Raw genomic sequence first — 15,498 nt, forward strand, 5'->3', positions numbered from 1 at the left:
TGATGGCAGGCAAGCATTCTGGGACTTTGTGATGGCAGGCAAGCATTCTGGGACTTTGTGATGGCAGGCAAGCATTCTGGGACTTTGTGATGGCAGGCAAGCGTTCTGGGGTCTCCTGATGGCAGGCAAGCATTCTACTGCTGAGCTTCATTTTCAGCTCCACAAAGAGCAAAGCCACATCAAGCCTCCTGGTGTAAATTGTCAGCACATAACTAATAAGCAACCTTCTAGTTCTTTCTCTCATTGTGTGAGACCAGACCATCAGACCATCTTTGCAGTGAAAGCAGGCTTTTTCCTCCTTTTGAGAGAAGGTTTTGCTTGCTGCCTCAAACTTAACCGCCCCCCCTTCTCAGCCTTACATGTATTGGGGCTCCACGCATGCCACCATACCTGGCTTTCCAAGTGCCATTTGTCAGTGCCATCATCTTTAAAATCTTTTATATGGTCACATCTAATCAGAAGAACTTTAGGCAAATTCAAATCCAAGGTAGTCTCCAAAATCCATGAACAGAGCTCTTTGTCTCAGCATCAGGGTGTCTGGGTAGACCAGATGATTGAAATATATGCTATTCTGGATAGAATCTAGGGATAGGAAAGGAAATCAGTTGAAAAGCTGGTGAAATCTGAAAAAAGATGGGGTTCACTTAGAAGCCATGTACCAATGGTGGTTTCTTATTTTGGCACATATGTGTTCTCATGTGACTTGGTGACATTGAGAAAACTGAGTAAAGGGCATATAGGGAATTCTTATGCTATCTTTGGAACTTATCTATAAATCTCTCTCTCTAATTCAGATAGAAAAAAAACAAGTCAATACCAGCAGCTCTTAGCTTTGAGAAGGAAATTTGCATGTCTTAAAGTAATATATTGGCCTTTTCTTGAATGATCTAGGTCTGCCTGGCCGGCCTGATTTTTTTTTTTGGTTTTTCGAGACAGGGTTTCTCTGTGTAGCTTTGGAGCCTATCCTGGCACTCGCTCTGGAGACCAGGATGGCCTCGAACTCACAGAGATCCGCCTGCCTCTGCCTCCCGAGTGCTGGGATTAAAGGCGTGTGCCACCAACGCCCGGCAGCCTGCCGTGATCTTACTTCTGATTGTAATCTCACCCCAGGGGACACCCTTCACTAGGTCACACAGAACCACATGGCCATGTCTCATTCTTCTTGAACCTTTGTTTCTGTTTCCTGTGTCACTTCCTAGTTCTTTTTAAAAACTTCCTATATATTATTATTACTTTTTTGATATATGTCTACCCCTTTCCCAAGCCACAACTCTACAGGAATCCCCTCCTGCATCTTATAGGAATGACAGAAACCCCTTTCTGTCTATTGTCTTCTCCCTTGTTTCTATCCAGTGTATTTTCATTTAGGAGCTATCGCCATCTCTTGAAAGCATAAACTGTTCTTCAAGCTTTTCAGTGGGTTCTCCTGTACTCAGGGTGAAATCCACCAAGCTCTGCATCCCCTTAGTCATGAGAGTTCTGGGGAATAATTTTCCCACTAGACATGGAGAGGCTGCTGTGCAGTCTTGAGCATCTGCTGTGGTTGAGTCCTACTAATTATTTAACAGTTCCTGCCCTGTTTCCACATTGACCTGCTGGTTTCTGTTCAAGATGAGAGGAAAGAGAAACCTATCTTTTATGGTTAATATCAGTCTCCTGGTTCTATCCCTTATCAGCTGTGTGACCACAGGTAAGCTGTTTGGATCCTCTGTGTTTATTAGCTCATCAGTTGGGAAGACTTACAGGAAGTGAAGCACTTACATCGTTCCTTGGCAACAGAGCGGGTTTAAGAATAGTGGTAGCTAGGCTGTAATCTGTTCTGTGTCTTTGTAGCATGAAGCATAAATGTAATGAGTGCATTATATAGATACCCTCGGGTTTCTAAAGTCTTACACAAATATTTGTTGAATAACTGCTCTTTCCTTTGTTTGGAATGTGTTTGCACTCGTTCCTCTTAGTCCCATGTAGCCAGCAATATGTGCTGCAACCTCAGCTCTGGGTTTAGATCTACCAAAGGCCTCTGTTAGTCATGCCATCTTCATTGAAGCAGATCCATCTTCCTGCAGCTACGTGCCCACAATTCCCACACTGTTAGAACTTCCTGTTTCACATATTAGGGGTAAGAACTGATGGTTCAGACGGAGGTTTTCAATGGTGTTATGTCAACCACTGATCATCTCATTGGTGTCCTCAGGGTCATTGTGCTGAGGACCCTCTAGTAAGTTCATGGTAATTTTCATGCCTAGGAAATCCATCTGAAATTTCCTAAGAAAAGTGAAATGGATTAGAATCCCTCATGTTTTATTACTGCAGTTATACACTTAGAACTCAGTGATAACAGGGTCTTGGGGCAAAAGAAAATAAAAATGTGTTTGAAAAGCATTTTAGGTTGGAGAAGCTTGCTAGGCAAGCACTGTAAACACAGTGTCTATATTCAAATACCATTGCCCTGGAAACAGGTAGGGTAAGCTTTGTAAGGCTGTTTCCTTTTGAATACCTCAAGCTATTTTGTATGTTGCTGGTACACAGTAAAAGCTTAGTAGATGAAAACAAATGCACATTAGAGATGAATGAGCAAGAGAAAGCCCCAGGGGTACCTGATTATCATGGCAAGTGCAAATTATCCTCAGAAGTTTCAAAATGAGTAAAAAAAATTCTTTTTCTGAGATATTATTTGAAAACCTAATCGTTGAAGGTGAGAGCAGAGATGATTCTCTAAGCTCAGAACAGATTCCCATGTCCTCTTCCCAAGCAGTCATGGAACTTTTGTGTTCAAAGGACTGAGTCCATTTGGTTTTTCTAATGCTCTGAGATGAACAGCTCATTTCAGATCATACTGTGCAACCTAATTTACCTCATTCCCAGCTCTGCCAAATTCGTAACCTCCTATGGAGACATGCAAGAGTCGCACTGGGTTGCTCAGGAGTAAACTCTAGGCAGTTCTGAATATGTCTATATCTTTTTATATCTTTATCTGTGTCTATGTATGTATATAAGTATGTGTACACAAATACACACACACACACACACATATTCAGTTTTGGTCAACAATAGAAAATAAGGCTCATATTATCACAAGGTAGGCCAAAATAATTGAGAACTATCTCTCAGTCACTCTTCTATTGCTGTGGAGAGACATTATGACCAAGGCAACTCCTATGAAAGAAAACATTTAATTAGGGCCTTGATTATATTTAGTTTCAGGGGTTTAGTCCATTATCATCATGGTGGGAGCATGGCTACTGGCACAGCAGCTGAGAACTATATTCTGATCTATAGGCAGAGAGAGGGAGATAGATGGGGGAGGGAGAGGGACAGGGAGAGAGAGGGAGAGGGAGAGAAAGAGGGGGAGGAGGGGGAGAGAGGGGGAGGGACAGAGGGAGGGAGTGGCAGAGGGAGGGAGGGATGGAGGGAGAAGGAGAGAGAATGCCTGGGCCTATAGCATGAGCTTTTGAAACATCAAAGCTGACCCCTAGAGACATACTTTCTCCAAGAATGTCACACCTACTCCAACAACTCCCAGTCTTTCTAATTCTTCTCAAACACTGCTACTACCTGATGACAAAGCAGTCAAATATATGAGGCCATGGGGGTAACCCTTTCCTTCCCTCCCCCTCCTTTCTTTCTTTCTTTCTTTCTTTCTTTCTTTCTTTCTTCCTTCCTTCTTTCTTCTTCTTAGAGAGACAGGATTTCTCTATGTAGCCCTGGCTGTCCTGGAATTTACTTTTTATAACAGACTGGCCTCAAACACAGAGATCCTGCCTCTATCTCCCAAGCACTGGGATTACAGACATTCACCACCACTGCCTGGTGTGTGTGTGTGTGTGTGTGACATTCTTATTCAAACCACCCTAAACCATTTTTAACATGTTATTTATAGAAGATACAAATTTGGGAAACAAACAAAGCCCCTAAATAAACAAATCCATACATTTTTGGTGCTGGTATATTAAAAAAGATGAAGAGACTAACCAAATTCTTGTTAGTAATATGATCTTGTTGTACCTTACAACTAAGTCACTGAGACAAAGTATGTGTCCATGAGAACACAAAACAACTGAGAAACAACAACAGCAACAACAAAATCAATATGAAAAGTACACCTCATATAGAAAGCAAATTTTGAGACTGAAACCTTAGCGTTTGTTTTATCTGATAGCATCATGGAGGAACAAGGCATGGTTACTGGAGTTCTGCTGACTGGTGAGCTTTCTGTGAGAACCATTCTGTGAGAACAGCTCATGTCAGACATGCTGACCAACATGGTACAGTCCAGCATTTGTGTGATGACTGAAGGATGGAAACTGGTCTGTATGAAGTGAGGAAGAGTTAGGATGTCAAGACTGTTATTTGGTACAAGTGGACCACCACAGCAAGGTTACAGAAATCTTACTTTGAAGGTGAGAGCCAGCCGGTCATAAAAGATTATGTTACCTAGAGACTGAAGAACGCTATTCTCGAGAAGGGATTGAGAACTTGAAATCTGAGAGTGCCAATTCTCCCAGCAGGGTAAGCAGGAGGATGTATTGAGATTCATTTTCTTTTGAATACTTTAAAGGAGAATTTGGATCTACCTGAGGGGCTCAGACCTGATTGACAAAGCCCTTGAGGTGTTTTCCTCTGCTACAGAACAAGAGGAGTTAATTGGGCAAGATAATGGAGTCGATTTTGTTAATTCTTCAAGTATTACAGTTTCTTTTCTTTCCCTGTCAGTTTAGGGGTAATTATAAACGCAAGAAAAATCAGATTTGCAGGCTGGGAGTCTTTCCAAGTGACTTCAGTACCTGAAAGGGTGCCTGGGCATCAGTCAGAAACCTCAAGGCAGAGAGCCTTCACACAGTATTGAAAAAATCATCTTACACATTTCTCATTTAAAAGCAAAGACCTACAAATTAACTTTTATTCAGTACTTAACCAATAATTTACTTTTGAGTCCATGGAGTCATGAAACAGATTGTCAATTGTCACTGTGGAATTTTGGCTGCATGATCAACTGTAAAGTTGGTTTATCGCTCTTTTTTTCATGTTTGGATATATGAACAAAGGGATTTGTTTCTGTGTCGTTTATAATAACAAATATTCAAAGACCCCCATTACCCATCAATAGATAGTTAATAAAACATTCATACAATCAAGTGGTGTAAATATAAGATACCTACCATATGCTACTCATTAATCTCATTAATTCAGTCAAATAATTGTCTTGGTTGTCAGTTGCTTATATTTAAGCTGCTGGTGATAAAGGACTTGAAGAGAAGTGAGTGGGGGAGGGCGAAGGGGGATGTGGGGTGGGGCCTGTGTAGTCCTGGCCCCTGCAGGTGCAGGGGGATTGCTTCAGCCAACAGTTCAAGGCCAGCCTAGGCAAAATAGCTTGACACAAAAGGGAACAGGGGAGGAGGGGAGGGTGGGAAGAGGAGAGTGTGGGAGGAAAGGAGGAGGTTGGGAGGAGGGGAGGTGGATGAACAGAGACTCTAAGAATGAACAGGCTTTGAAATGAATGGTTTCATGGAGCTAAAGGATGGGAGAGGAATGAAGAAAATAACAAGAAAGATAATTTCAAATAGTTATGTATTAAAAATGTAAAACTAGGTAACATGATAGCGGAGATCGATTTAGTCATGGAGGTCCTGAGATGCAGCATGGGTAGCAGGAGGACTGGGGACTCTTATTCTAGGCAGACAACTTACGGAAGGAAACTCCTATGTCGTATAAATGCTGCCGCCTATGCAGCTGGCTCCCCTTGGAGCTGGAGATGCTCAGATGATCATGTAGGTCTTTGCAGGCCACAGTGGGGGAATTTATGGATTCCGCATGCAATGGGATGGAGCTGTTAGAGATTCAAGCAGCATGCTCTGAGAGACGGCATGGTAGCAACACATGGTTTGAAGAATGGATGCTAGGCCAGCCATAAAGTCTGAACTCTGAGATTAGTGAAACAGGATGATGACTAGGACCGTAGTGCAGGCTTTGAGGATGGAGATTTGAGGATGGAGAATAGGGGATTGATAACGGATGTCCTTCTGTATGCTGTGAATATGTTTCTCTTATTGGTTGTTGAATAAAGCTTTTTGCCCAAAGGACAGGCTAGATGTAGTCAGGCAGGAAGTATAGGAGGGGCTACCAGATGAGGAGAATTCTGGGAAGAGGAACACAGAGAGTGAGTTTCCAGGTAGACTCCATGTAGCTACGGGGGAGGTAGGGTGCTGGGACATTCTCTGGTAAGCCAAGACCACATGGAGATACACAGAATAATCGAAATGGGTTAATAATTAAGAGAGTGCTAGCCAATAAGAAGTGTGAGCCATAGGCTAAACAGTTTATAATTAATATAAGCCTCTGTGTGTTTATTTGGGTCTAAACAGCTGTGGGACCAGGTGGTACAGGGGATTCATTTGGGTTTTCTTTCAGAAGACAGTGCTGTTCAGACCTGCTGTTTTTAGTCTCTTGATGTGGAGCTTGATCCAGCTTCTTATAGACCAATGGTTCTCAACCTTCCTATTGATTCAACCCTTTAATAGAGTTCTTTAATACAGTATGTTGTTGTGACCGCACAACCATAAAATTATTTCCACTGCTACTTCATAACCATCATTTTGCTAATGTTATGAATTGTAATGTAAATATCTATGCTTTCTAATGGTCTTAGGTGACCCCGTGAAAGGGTCATTTGGCTCCCAAAGGTTGAGAACTGCTGTTATAGACTCTCTAAACCCATCGCTGCACCCCAACATTGTATAGAATGACAACTGCTGCATCTTTTTAAGGGGACATTGTTAGATATGATAAGATAAACCCACTGAAAGAATTTGATAACTGTGAGTGTGCTGTGTAAATACAGCTGTCCCATGGGTACCAAAAGCTGAGGCTGTTTAAGTCCCTTACACAAAGGCTAGAATTTGCACGAAACTTGAAATATACTTTAAACTGTCTGTATTTTCCTTATACTACAGAATACAATGTAAATGCTATGTAAATACTTGTTACATATATTGTGCAGGCAAGAACAGAAAAGCCTGGAGCTGGGGGTATAGCTCAGTGGTAGAGTGATTGTGGCGCTTGGGCCAAGAACCCAGGTGCTACCACAGCCCTGGAAAAACAGTGGCTTGAGCACGATTAGGTCTTGTGCCTTTCTCTGCTGCACACTTTTGAACCTCAGTTGGTTGAATGTGGAAGCCAAGGGTCTAGTAGCCTACTACTTAATGGGGTGGCCCTACTGTATAAGTCGTTTCCACAAATTCAGAGAGTTTCCACATGGACAATACCACCACAGTTGGAGTTTGGGGCTCCTTCTATCTCCAGGGTTATAAGTGTAGCATTGACTACTTCAGAGAAATTTGTCTAGATCTGCTTTCTTAATGAGAAGTAGATAAAATGCATCCAGGTACATCAATCAAAGGCTAACAGGGAGGTAGAACTGGCCAGGGGACAGACAGAATTGATAATGATAGGTTAATTGGCAGGCATACTGCTTTAGTCAATGCTCAAAAGAATAAATAAATCAAGTATTTCCCAGTCTATCTCTGTGGCACTGGTTATGCCAATATTCTCCAGGGCCTGGATTCCTCTTGTTTGTCAATCAGCCCTTCCAGGTAACTTTCTCTGTTAAATACTAGGGGAAAGTTTGGGAAGTGCCAGACAGTCAAGTGTTTAGAAACCACAATGTTTCCTAATTGGGAAATGGGAAATGGTGACAGCCTTTGAGAAACGTAGTTCACTCCTTTTATGCTTTAAGAGCCAGGAATTAAGAGAGAGAATGGGAGCATCCATTATAGTTGAAGTTATTGTGACATAAAATATATGGTGTGAAATATAAGTATGAATGGAGACATCATGCCAACTCACTTAGCAATTTTTGGGTTGCCTTCAAGCAGTAGATGTTGAATGATATTCAATTTATGTTTTGCAACTAGTATAGAGAATGAAATGCATACTCCTACACCCATGTTTTGGCCCAGGGCATATGGAAGTTATGGAGAAGGGATGGTGCTTTGTTGTTTGTATGTTTGTTTTTATTTTTATTTTAGAAAGGTCTTGCTAAGTTTCCCAGTCTAGCATTGGATGCACAATCTTTCATTATTTGTTCGTGTATTATGTGTATGCATGAGCTTGAGTGTCATAGTGCGTACGTGGAGGCTGTTCTCTCCTTCTACCATATATATAAGGGCTCTGGGGACCAAATTTAGGTCACCAGGGTTTATCAGGCATGGGCAGCAAGTGCCTTTACCTGATAATCTACCTCACGTGCCCTACAATTTTTCTTCAGCCCTCCTCAGTTCTGCTATTACAGATGTGAGCCCCTATGTCTGGCTGTGGAGGAGGTTACATAGGGAAAAACTCTGAGTTATATAACCTCTGGAGGTTCATATGAAGGACAAGATAAGAAAGACAGAAAAGCCTGCATGCTCAATAATGTTTTTCTATTTTTTTTAAAAATTATGTGCATCAGTGTTTTACCTGAATGCTTGCTTGAGAGAAGGTGTCAGTTCTTAGATTTACAGACAGTTGTAAGCTGTCATGTGGGTACTGGGATTTGAACCTGGGTCCTCTGGAAAAGCAGCCAGTGGTTGTCTTAACCACTGAGCCATCTCTCCAGCCCATTATTAATGTTTTATGGATCCAGAGACCCCATTATACATTTTTGTTGTGAAAGTCTAGTTGATGGCAATGACTCTGACCACTGGCATTGATTGTCTTTGAGTTCAGTCTTTTCTTGGTTTCATCGTACCACTTGCCATTTCTCTTTACCTTCAAGCACTGGCCCATGGAGCTTCTAGTTCTGCTCATGCCCAAGCTTACTCTCTTAGCAGAAAAATGTACATTGCCTCTCCTCCTGAAAATGTGTCCAACAATAATAGAATACTCTATGAAAAGTAGACAGAAATATTAACACATGCCAATGTAGTTTTGGCTTTGTGCAATCTAAGGACCACTGAATACTTGCAGCAGCACTGAACGTGCAGACTCTGGGTAGTCTTCGGGAAGCTTTTTTTGTTCTAATGTGTATTTTTAGCATTCGAGAAATAGCAACCTTCCATATAAAACAGATGTGGGGCTTGCACAAAATTAACAGATTTGGCCTTGTGAGGCAAAATGGAAGTAGTGATAGAGTATTTCAACTGCAAGTTATTCTCTAGAATGCCAACAAACCAAATGAGAAGAATGCTCTTTGCAAGCAAAAATATTGATTCATTAGGGAAAGTGTCGACATCTCTGCTTTGCTTGCTACTGGCTGAGGAACCAAGTGTCCTCAGCTTCCCATCATGGATCCCCTGATGGAAGCAAATGGCACCTTTGCTGTAAACTTTTCAACAATACTGAGTAAAGACAGCTTGAAAATGTATGTTTCTTCCATGAGCATCTCCTCAGCCCTGGCCACGGTCTTCATGGGTGCAAAGGGAGACAATGCGTGCAAGCCAGATGCAAGCCAGATGCAAGCCAGGAAGTTTCTTTGAACAAATCTAGTGGCAATGGAGGTGGAGATGTTCACGGGTGCTTCCAGTCACTTCTCTGTACTTACTTGCTCAAAACAGCCAAAAGTCTCTTCAAGAAAAGACATGATTCTTGAGCATCTTAAATGTTCCCGCCTCAAGTTCTACCAAGCAGAGATGGGAGAGCTGGACTTTATGGGTGCAACAGAGCAGTCCTGAAAACACATCAACACTCAGGTAGCCAAAAGACAGGAAGACAACATCAAAGAGTTTCTGTCTTCAAGTACAGTGAATTCAGACACTCTGCTGGTTGTTGTGAATGCCTTTTACTTCACCAGAAACTGGGAGAAGCAAGTTAAGAGAGAGAACCCTCAGGAGATGCCTTTCAAAGTCACCAAGAATGAGGAGAAGCCAGTGCAAATGAGGTTTACGTAGTCTGCCTTTAAGATGAGCTGTAAGAGAGATATTACCCAAGGCTCTGCGCTCTGCTGCTTCCCTGTGCTGGCACTGAGCTGAGCATGATCGTCGTGCTTCCAGATCAGCATGTTGAACTGAAAATGGTGGGAGAGAAATAACTTAAGAGAAATTCAGAGAGTGGATGAGGCTGGCTGGACAAGATGCAGGAAGAAGAGATGGGAGTTCTCCTGCAGTTTAACTGGAGGGGAGTTATGACAGCAAGGAGGCAGCCCTGGGCAGGCTGGCCATGGGATGCCTTTGAGCAGTGCGGGATTTTTGGAAATATCCTCCAGCAAGGCTTGTTTCTATCCAAAGTCACGAATAAGTCCTTTGTGGAGGTCCGTGAGGAGAGCACAGAGGCTGTGGCTGCTACTGCCACCATGATGCTGATGATGATGGGGTGGGTGTGGCCCACCCCTCCCTTATGTGATTGTTACCCTTCCTTTTCTTCATTCAGCATGTGAAGACCAGCAGCAGTCTGTTCCATCGCCGGGTCTCCTTGCCTTGAAGAAACGGTGATGCTGTGTCAGCCTTTTACCCACTCTCTATGGTTTGCCTGTGACCCAAGCAACCTCATCCATAAGTGCGACAAGAGTTTTGAAATGAAGTGATTTATGGCACCCCTCCAAAAGAAACTTGTCGAAGCGGCATTGTTCACGAGTTACTATCACTTGTTCCCATGCAAATATTTTCTGTTTAAACTCAAAGCAACATTTTAAGGGGAGAAATGTCTTTTTCATGTCCCATTTAACAATACAATAGCCTTGTTTTCAAAATCTCATTTTATTCCAGCTGGATGATATATGATCTTGTTATACAAAGCCTTATTATTGGAACATATAGCTCCGCGTTTCTGCAGAGAATGTGAGGCACAACTTTTGTCTATTTAGACTACATGCTGTTCAGCAGAAACCTCATCTTTAGAAGAGTATATAGAAATTATTTTAACCGGGCTGTTAACAGCTCATATGTTAAAACATTTGTAGCTTTTGGCAGATCTGTGACTAGTTTCTCCCATAATGAGACTACTAAACAATATTGTTAATGAGCAATCAGCCTAACTGTGTGTGTTTGATAAAGAAACGGGGAAGTGTAGAATTTGTGTGTAAAATTGCGAATGTGGATTTTGGGAAAGCATGTGCTTAAGTTTGGATAGGTAACCCTTACAAAGTCATGTGACTCGTATGCTCATACAGTCACTTCCTGGAGACTCTCTGGGTATTAGCAGTGCAAACACTCGGGCATAAGATCTTCAGCAGCTGGGGCCCGGCGGTGTTCTTCTCAGTCTGAATGCCCTTTCTCTGCATTCTGGAACCCAGCTTGCTGTAGCTTCTCTTTCCTTGAGAACACCTGGAGCTTCCTAGCCGTCCAGCCATTGAGTTCTTTTCTTTGAATGCGCATCTTGGGCTTCTCCATTTGTATCACCTAGTGGATCTGTTATTTTGTTGTTGTTGCTGCTGCAACCCTCCAGGAAGGAGGAGTTATCTTCCTCACAGGTTTCTTTCTTTCTTTCTTTCTTTCTTTCTTTCTTTCTTTCTTTCTTTCTTTCTTTCTTTCTTTCTTTCCCTTCCTTCCTTCCCTCCCTCCCTCCCTCCCTCTCTCTCTTTCTTCAGTGGAGTCGACACTGGTTTAAGTGCTTATGCTCCCATAAACTAACTTTCACTCACACTTCTCTAAACTACCCATTAAAAACAGAGCATAGCCAACTTTATTTCCTGTGTCTGCTCCCTCCCATTAAAAAGTAACAAGCTCTCATCCCCACAGATGGACCCTGTGCCCGCCCTCCTGTAAACCTGTCAGCTAAGGGGCTGAAGAGATGGCTGGGCCGTTAGGAGCACATGTTCCTACAGAAAATCTGGGGTTCAAGTTCCAGCACCCACATGGTGGCTAACAACGTTCTGTAGCTCTAGGGTCTCTGATGTCCTCTTTTCGGGCCTCCATGGGCACCCACTACACTTGTGGGGCACAGACAAGCACACCATTGAAGAAAATGTTTCTTCCTTCTTGGGAATGCTGTCAGCAGCTTTGGAGGCCTTTCTTATCTAGCCCTATTTAGGCCACACATGGATGATGCCAGCATCTAGTGTTTCTACTAATGCATGAATTTGACTGGAAAACACTTTATAAACTTTCATCATCATCATCATCATCATCATCATCATCATCATTATTATTATTATTATTTGGAGACAGCTCATGTATCCTAGAGAGGCCTCAAACTCACAATGTAGTCAAAAATGACCTTGAACTCCTGATCCTCTTGCCTCCACCTCCCAAATGCTAGCTTTGCAGGACATGTACGATTCCACCTCACTTGGAGGGCACTTTAAACCTTGGTTCTTTTTCGAACTAGCTCATATTTATATCAAGATCGAGGCATACAAGAAGGATCAGGACACACCAGCCTCCGCTCAGAGGGCCATTATTTTTCAGTGTGTGTATTGTAGAGACCAAGGGATGAAGACAAAATCAAGCTTTTTGTTGTTGTTTGCTTTTTCTCACTGTGTAGCCTTAGCTGTCCTGGAACTCACTCTGTAGACCTGGCTGACCTCTAACTCAGAGATCCTCCTGCCTCTGCCTCCCAAGTGCTAGGTTTAAAGGCATGAGGTACCACTGCCCAGCTGCAAGTATGATACTTAATAATGATAAAAATGTCACAGGAAAGCAGACATGGACATTAACTACCACCCATCCCCTTTGAGGCTTGGTCAGTTTTGTGTGTAATGAATTCTACTGCACTCCTCCTACTTAAAATCTCAGTTTGAGCTGGGTGTTGGTGGGGCACACCTTTAATCCCAGCACACCGGAGGCAGACGCAGGTGTATCTTTGTGAGTTTGAAGCCAGCCTGGTCTACAGAGTGAGTGCCAGGACAGGCTCCAAAGCTACACAGAGAAACCCTGTCTCAAAAAACAAACAAATAAACAAAAAACCGAAAAAACACAGTCTGCTCTAACCTTTTCCTTTTCTTTGAAGTATTTACTGACCTTGTAATATTCTATAGTTTGTGTAGAATTTTCTCATTAACTGCACAATTTGTTGTTGTTTGCATTCCCCCTCCACTAGGATGTAAACTTCACATGGGCAGGGACTTTTGTTACTTTGTTCGCCATTGTTATCTTTCAGATTTTTGTGCATAGTAGATGTTCAGTAAAGTTATGGAATGGGCAAATGAGACAGACAAGAGTGGAATTGACATGGATGTTCTTTTGATACAGGAAACACGTCCTGCTCCAAGGACATGGACTGATGAGGCAGGAAAGAGACTTCGGGTGACTTGGGGGAACATACAAGGATGATTGCAAAAGAACTTGGAGAGTCTAAGAAATGAAATGAAGACTAGTGGGCTACAGTTCTCATAGCAGAAGGCTGTGTGGCACCCCAAGTCTAAGAGGGATTCAGGGTTGGTCCTCTAATGTCCTAGAGTGTCTGGTAAGGAGTTTGCATTTTTAGTCTAGTGTGATGGAATGGCCTCAGATCTTTTCTTTGTTGTAATGATTTTTGTGTGTCGGGAGGACGGTGGTGAATGTGTGTGTTTTATGTGAATGTGCATTCCTGAGCCTATGTGTATGGACAGGGCTGGGGGTAAGGATGGATGTTAAGTGTCCTCCCCTGTTACTTTCCACCCTCATCCCTTGAGACAGTGTCTTGCTGGACCTGGAGCTAGGTTGGCAGCCAGTAAGCCCCAGAAATCCTCCTGTCTCCATCCTCATAGCAGTAGAGCTATAGGCAGTTGCATGGTGCCATACTAAGCCTTTTTTATTTATTTTTTATTTGTTTTAATGTGTGTGCGGGGATTTAAATTCAGGTCTTCACACTTGCACAGCAAGTCTCCATAGTGCTGAGCCATCTTCCCAGACCCTCTTATATGGTTCTGAAGTGACAAAGCACATAACTTGTAAATTTTATTTTGAGACAGGGTCTTCTTCCTTGTTGCTCAGGCTGGCCTGGAATTTGGGATACTCCTGTCCCATTCTCCCTTACTGGGATTATAGGTGTGTGACAGCCTAACTGTCTATGGGTTATTTGTTGAATCCATCCAGAGTTCTTCCCTTATTCACATATCTTCCATCTGTTTCCTGAATTCCACTGAATGAGTGCTGCTTTTTTTTTTTTTTTTTTTTTTTTTTTTTTGCCTGTTTTGTGTTACCTTCCAACCCCTTTTCACATAGTAGCCTGAGGGTCAACTCTGAAGTCATATTTTACACAAAACCTGAGATGGCTTTCCATCTAGGACAAAGAACCAAGCCCCAAAGGATTGTTCTGATCTCTCGAATCTGCTCTCCCTGTCTATACTCCCTTCTCTTTTGTTCATGTTTTATGTCACCCTGGCCTTGGGTAACAGCTGGGGTACATAGTGCTGTCACCACTCATGCCTGCCTTCTGCTTCCTAGGGCTTCTAGTCTGTTCCAAGTTGCTTCCTAAGGAAGGACAATGTCCTTGCAGCAGCCACCGGACTATTGCTGTAGGGCCACTCTCTCATGCATCTTGCATTTTCTCTCATCACTTTGCACATTTTGACACCTGGGTGATTTGTTTTTCTTTTGTGTTTTTGAGACAGGCCTCACATAGGCAAGGCTTTGAACTCACTGTGTAACTGAGAATGGCCTTGAACACCTGATCCTCTTGTATCTATTTCCCAAGTGCTGGGATTACAGTTGTGCACCGCCATGCCTAGTTTGTGCAATGCTGGATGTTTAACCCAGAGCTTTGTGCATGCTGGGAAAATACTGTACTGACTGAACTCCATCTCCAGCCTTCAAGAAATTCTTTTCAAAAATTTCTTTCTCCTAACACTGTAATCCCCACGAGGGCTAGGGCTGTGTCTATCTGATTCTTGTCTAGCATAGGAGCTGATTGTAAGAGCTGGATACATTTAGAACAATGAAATAAAATAACTTAAGCTAGAGTCAGGTTTGCACTTACTTCATGATTCCCCTACAGAACATTGGTGCCCACTCATACATTCTCGTTCTTTCTTGTCACTCTTTTGTTAGTGTCTTTATTTTCCCCCATTTGCTTTTCCAGCCCACTCTAGTTGTCTTTTCTCACCATGTTTGCAACATCAATTTTATGTCCTATGTTATGACAAGAAGTAACAGAAGGTGACAGTGTCGTCCTCCTGTCCATTGCCCTGCTGGGGGACCAGTCCTCCTCCACAAATGAGCAGCCAGGTTGAAGTTCTTCATGCTAGAACTCAAGACGTTTCTCCAGAAGAGGTGGGGCGCACCTTCCTCCTGAACAGATGGGCAACGCACGTGTCTCCCCTAGAATTCAATGTCGTTTGTTTTGTTTTTTTTTGTCTGTGCCAGAGAGTGAACTGAGAGCCTCCACCCGGTATAAGCATGCCTCAGTTTTCAGCAAGCATCTTTCAACCCCTCACAATCAAAAGGAAAGCTTGATTGTAGGGAAAATCGTCACAGTGTCACAGACTAGGGTGGCTCAGGCCAAGGAGGGTCTGAGTATGAGACACTTTGCAATAAAAAGACAGGGGAAAACACGTTAATTGGAAGAACAAGGATTCCCATGGGACCTATTGGAAGGGATTTTTTGGGCTTCAGATTTAGGCACAGCCCCTGACAGGCTTTGAAGCCCCCAGCAGTCCCCTAGCTCTAG

The 15,498-nt window shown here is 42.8% G+C and overlaps 1 pseudogene; it reads left to right on the forward strand.

The window, feature by feature from the left end:
- The first annotated feature begins 9,260 nt into the window (after nucleotides 1–9,260).
- On the forward strand, nucleotides 9,261–10,392 carry LOC100750660 (annotated as a pseudogene).
- Nucleotides 10,393–15,498: the final 5,106 nt, after the last annotated feature.

Source organism: Cricetulus griseus (genome assembly GCF_003668045.3).
Source record: "Cricetulus griseus strain 17A/GY chromosome 1 unlocalized genomic scaffold, alternate assembly CriGri-PICRH-1.0 chr1_1, whole genome shotgun sequence".
Classification (NCBI taxonomy): domain Eukaryota; kingdom Metazoa; phylum Chordata; class Mammalia; order Rodentia; family Cricetidae; genus Cricetulus; species Cricetulus griseus.